We start from the raw sequence: 6,564 nt of genomic DNA, 5'->3' as shown, positions 1-6,564 counted from the left end.
TCTGTGATGTTTTGACGAATGAAATCTATTGCGTTATGATAATCTCTGTTTGCTGATATTTAATATGTACATATTGTAAAATATTTACTATACTTTAAACGTGTAATTCGATGCATACAATGTAATGTAAACATAAGTGATGATGCACGAAGGCGGTTACAGTCATAGTTATAGTGCGATGGATATAGGGGAATGGTAGGAGGGTGAATGTATGTAAGCACGAATACCGATACATGAGGGCGGATATAGTTATTGTTCGATGGATGTTGGGGAATGGTGGGAGGATGGATTATGTATGAAAGCATGCGCATGGATCCATGATGGCTGACATAGACATAATTGCGGAGAAAGAAGAATGCAATGTGTGCGTGTGCGTGTGCCTGTGCGTGTGTGTATGTGTGCGTGCGTGCGTGCGTGCGTGCGTGCGTGCGTTGTGATACGAGGGTTGGCGAACATGTTGTGAGATGATTGTGTAAGTAAGTTAAGTGGGTGAGGATGTGGCAGGTATGAGTATTGATACATGCAGACTGGGGGTTGGGGGACATGGTGTGCCTGTTCTGGTGTCTTTTGTTTCACTCACTTGTAGTGTTTGCTTTAACTAAAAAAAATGTGTTAATGACTGAAAATGTAGTACATATCTATTCGAACTACGTAGCCATTTTTATGCTGTACACACACACACACACACACACACACACACACACACACACACACACACACACACACACACACACACATTCACATTACTTGTTTCATTAAATGTATCATCGAGTATCAGTAAGAATCTAGAAATAACTGCCTTTGTTCTGTAAATCTCACCAAGTTTCAGCTTTCGCCTCTTCCTTTGTGGAAATAGGTTTCACATTTGTAAAATGATCTCTCTTATCTGTCTGTACCATCAACTTAACTGCCCTCACCCCCTGCAGTTTTCCCGTCCCATATTGCCAAGCAGGTCTCCCACAAGGAAGAATACGGCCCTCCCTCATTCTAGTTGTACCGTGCCTAGCACAAAATGTTGTGGTGCCTTGCTGTGGCCAAACATTTTGTAACAATTTGGCAAACTTTGATATGTAAACAGCAAATATAATTCAGTTTTATTTCAACAAAAACGGAAAAAAATCCTACTTATTTAGTGGATACCATAACATAAATCAAACCAATAGATCGTTTGAGCTAGAATGAATATCAAAAATATTTAGCAAGTCGATAGTCATAATTGTTGGTCCTAAAGTGAAATGTTCTTCATGAATACTGCAAATCATGAAATTAACGCAATAATAAGTCAGCACATTAATGCGAGTATAGAACCCTGGCTTAAAATACGTCATGACATTTATGAGAGTAGCATTTCAAAAATCACCGTAGACTAACAATTTAATAATGTAGTATTGGCTGATAGACGTTCGACCAAATAATATCATTTGCTAACTTCAACTGTTCATCTAATTTCCATTAATGTATGTTACATTAATGTACATAGTTAATATGTTCATGGGCTTCATCACTGAATGTATAGTGTGGAGGACTACTTCAGTTGAGGATAAGTAACATAAATAATGATATTATTATGCTATTATCATTATTATTCCTTCAGATTATTAAAAAAAGTTATTATGTTTTCATATTAAACATAGAGAAAAAGGTATGGAGATTGTGGAAGATATGTTTAGAACAGGAATTGTTAACATAATTCTTAAAGATATTATGTTTTGTTTGTTTGTTTTTTAATGCCAAACGCAGCAACTTAAGGATATTACAACATACATACATTTAGGTTCAGTTGTATTCTTAAATTTGTATCATTTTGCAAATGTTACAGAGACCTGATAAGTGATATAATAATGTATAGTCGCTATTCTTAAAAGTATGAATATGTTAGATTTATCAACCAGAAAAATTGCATACCAAAGGATAATCATATTTCATGACACCATTCTATGTCAAAGTCATTGATATTTGTGTATGCCGTTACTACATTATTGGCTATGACACGGATACGTCGTGATAAAGCACTGAGAAATTGATGTTTGATGATATAAGATAGCTATGCAATAAATCGCACAGAACAAAGAATGAAGCGATATTTATTTCACGATAAAACATTGTTCTATCATGACGTCATTTATGGAGATTCGAACATGCACTCGCAAAGTGAAAACGTCGAAAATTTGACCTTATTTTTGAGAGGTATGTGTCTAGTGTGTTGTTTTCAATAGATGTAGCTGGGGAAGGTAGATAAAGGCAGTGCCCGAACAATCGCATCCAAAAGTGAGAGCGAAATGGCAATCGGTATTGGGAGAAAAGGTACAGATAATCGACGAGAAAATTGTGACCAAAAACCAAAAAAAAGACCAAATTCAAACCCTCCTGTTCATAAAATGGATTCATCTGGCATGGCCGCGGTCGGATTCTATTCAAGGAGTCATCATTATTTAAGTACAGGTAAATATTTTAAAACGTGTACTTTTCCCTAATTTAACACCCTTAAAGGAGGCTAAGGCTGTGTGGATATCTCATATAGAAATAAACGAGTCGTGGTCGTTGTTTATCGTACAATAAACAACTCCCACTCGTCGTTTGTTTCTTAATTACATGACCATATACACTAACATTATATCTTTTCATCTTTATCAGTCAACAAAAGCGACATAAGCCTTTCCATTATCACAAGAAACCCTTGCCAAAAGTAGCGCCAACTGCACGATTACGACAAGACCAGGAGCATGTTTCATGATTCACCATAAAAATGATGACACTGGGTGCTCTCAAAAACGCGAGCTCATTCCGATCCACTAGTGGCACCCGCAAAGGCAAGCCAATTGTTCACCCGAAAAGGCAGAGAATTGCATCAGACATCATTTTGGTCATTGATACGTCAAACCTGGAAATGTCGTCTTCACGTACAAAACAAAACCCAAGCAAGGACCCTAATCCTTTAAACCCGCCCAAAGTTCTGTTAATTACATAGTTTTTACATTTTCTTACTAGTTCTGAAGTAAATCGTATTTACCCATATGAATCGTCTTATGTCATTTATTGCCAATAAACAAGAATATGCACACTTTCTGAAAGTAATGTGTGATAAGTCACGCAGCAAACCTATACTCTCGATATACATGCTGCGCTTACTTAAAAAAAATATTGGCTTAACAAGATACGTATATTAAAGTGCCATGCTTTCCTGATGTGTTATCATTCTAATTTGAAATAATGACATAAATAGTTACCACTCATCTTTCAATATTTTTCAAGGTTGGGTTATCACGAACATATTTGAATATATAGAACAGCTGTACTTGCTTATCTTTATACTTAAAAGCAACAAATATGTCCAATACAGCCAAATATTTGGCAAAATGAAGAAGGTCTCTCGGCTCCTTTTTATTATATTTTATAACTATTGTTTAATAACTGGGTTTTTCTGTCAAATATGTTCCTTTCAGAGATTAGATGTTATTCTATCATCAGGTCTGTGGTACGTTCACTACATCAGCGTTGACATTAAAACGATATTACATATATAAATACATACAGAGGAAATGCTTAGTATTTACCTTTTAAAGAAGAGTGCAGGGCGACTTGTTTTATACATATATATCTGGACATATATGTATGGACATTTGGATGAATATAGATATACCTCCTTATAGATAGTGTTCGTAGATGATTGTAGAACGTGCATGAAGAAAATGGAATAATTATGTGAGCAATCGGGATAATACCACGTTTAACAATATACAGCGATATTGCGATATTGATTTCCAACATACAAGACGAACCATGAAATTATGACTTGAATTTGGAACTGGCTTTCTGGTGTGATGTAACACCCCATAATCTCCTGTAGAAAAAGAGCTTAAAGCACGAATAAAGATCACGAGATGATACTGATGTAAATACTTCTGGACATATATTTGCGTAGTAATTCATCAGTATATATGTATTTTGCGCAAAAGGATATTGTAGGATCGACGCTGACATGCGCATATAACCTATTCACCAGTGCTGTAATATTTGATTCATTTGTATTTTGACACATATCGATACGAACATGGAGAGTCTGTTTGAAGATATATAGACATGCATGGGATCTTTTGGATAGTTGGACCTCACAGCTAGACTAACGCTTAGTCTCTGAAAATAAATTATTTTGATTAAAACGAGAAACTATTTTTAAATTTAAAAGGAGCCTCAGTGGGATGGAAATTTCAGCCTGAACCTGTTGAACATATAGGCTTGTTTCATTTGGGGCTATCAGCATTGCAGTAAGGCCTGGGCGGAATGGAAAACCTGTCACTACTTCTCTCTCCAAACGAAAATAAAAAACGAAAAATGTCGGATGTGTTTCTTCTTAATCCTTCTAATTTTCTATTAAGATACATGTTTTAACTTTAAAGTAATTATATGTATCTCATGTTCAAAAAATGTATTATTGGTATCTGTGGTGCTGGTACCTTTTTGTCGTCATAGTGTAGCTTTTGTGGAGTTGCTATGAATATCAAATACATGTCTTGAAATATGGACTAACAGAACCCATCATTGAACCATTTGCAGTCTAAACCATCTAATTGCCGTGAATGGATATATTATCCATCTACTTATACACACTTATTATGGACAGAACATAATTTCATTGTACCTTATTATTAAAAAAATACCCTTGAAGATCGGGGTTTGAATAGGCTTTCAACAACCCATGCTTGTACAAAGGCGACTCGGGTGGTCAGGCTCGCTGACTTAGTTGATGCATGTCATCGTATCCGAATTGCGTAGATCGGTGCTCTTGATGATGATAACTGGATTGTCTGGTCCAGACTGGAGTATATACGAACCACCGTCATATAGCTGGTATATTGCTGAGTGCGGCGTTTAACAACAAACACTCAAACAAAAACTATTATTAAACACCTTCCAACAATGAGAAATTAAACTTATATTTTCTATATATTCTGTTATATTTATAACATAATTTGATTCATAATTTAATTATTGCGTTGCTTTCTTGTCTGTCATTCAATGTACATGTTCAAACCCCTAAACTTTGAATATTTGATTTTTTCACAAATGGTTACGTTAGTGAGTTGCCTAGATCTCTCGTTACCTTCTCACACGAACAGATTAAAATAATTTGTTTTTATTATCGTATTTCAGTTTATTTAATTCATAATACGAAATTAATAATTCATTTATCACAGTTTAGATCATATTCGTTTATATCACTATCTGATGTTAAGGTTTTATTGCAGAAATTATAATGAATTCAAAATGTAGAAAGATACACAATTTGCTATTATTTGACTTTTAAGCTCTACAAAGTATAATATAATGATGAGAATTCCTGTAACGGGCAGTATTTAAGAAAGAAATATAAGTCGATTAGTCAGATATGCCCTTCAGTAGTATTATTGTATATCTCCAGAGAGAGGTTTACATTGTAGTTCTCATTATTTGTTGATAATTCTACAAGCAACATAGACAATATATATTCTACCATAACGAAAGAATACAGAGTATACAATAACTCGAATCACAATAACAAATCTTATATAAACAGCGGTGCTAATGGTTTAATCTCTACATTGTGCCCATGTTCGTAAGACCCTTGTTCTATTTAGGAAACAGCCCAAACCCGAAACTCCACAACATATCCGATTACACTGACCCAGTTCTCCAGTTCTTCATGCGATACTGTCGCTCTTGTACGTCTCCCAGTCCATAGAGAATAAATTTAAAAGGAATCCAACTCAAGTCTAGAACTATTTGTCAAGCCTAGATTGCCTCAATTCTATCCATGAAAGTACAATGTAAGCGTTAATAAAAAATATTGTTCTTGGCTGATAAGATTATATTTTGTAGGTACATATTTTCAACTACGAAAATTGTACTGACACCGGCACTGTCCCTATTGAAGCTATTTATAACTCAAATAAGACTTTCGAATTGTCGTCCATTGTTCGATGTCAATACATCAATGACAAGTGAGGATGATATAGTAATCGTTGATGCCGCGATACACTATATTAAACAATTATAATCAAGTTGACTAGTATGTACATTACTACAGTGAACATGTACATGATCATGCCCTAATAATCAAATGTCGTAATATAAAATACTAATATATTATTATGTGATGAATTTGACTGGATCAGTGGTAACATGTGATATTAATATTCCATCAATTTCTTTCCTGGTTGGTCTATCCATGTCTACAAAATGAAAATAATGCAATTAAAAAGGAACACAGAACAATTCTTAATTTCAGACTAGAGCTGTTGAAATCTAGACTTTCCCAATCATTATAGACTTGAGTTGGTCTCATTTTTTACATTATTCTCTTGGGTCTACGTCACAGCTCATACCACACAATAACAAGACCAGTTAGTCCCCCGCCGGAGCGCCTGGATTTTGGTTATATCATCTAACATGGCCAACTCTGCCCTTAAGTAAACAAGAACCTAATTAGCGAGTGGTCCTTTATGATCATGCTGGGTTTTTGTCCTTTGCTTGAACAATAATGTAACTTAACTTCTTTTATTGAGTCGTTTATTTGTAGATAATTTC

This window comes from Haliotis cracherodii, unplaced genomic scaffold (genome assembly GCF_022045235.1).
Source record: "Haliotis cracherodii isolate W230 unplaced genomic scaffold, xgHalCrac1.p SCAF_12, whole genome shotgun sequence".
NCBI classification, from domain to species: Eukaryota; Metazoa; Mollusca; class Gastropoda; order Lepetellida; family Haliotidae; genus Haliotis; species Haliotis cracherodii.
This window is presented reverse-complemented; position numbering follows the sequence as displayed.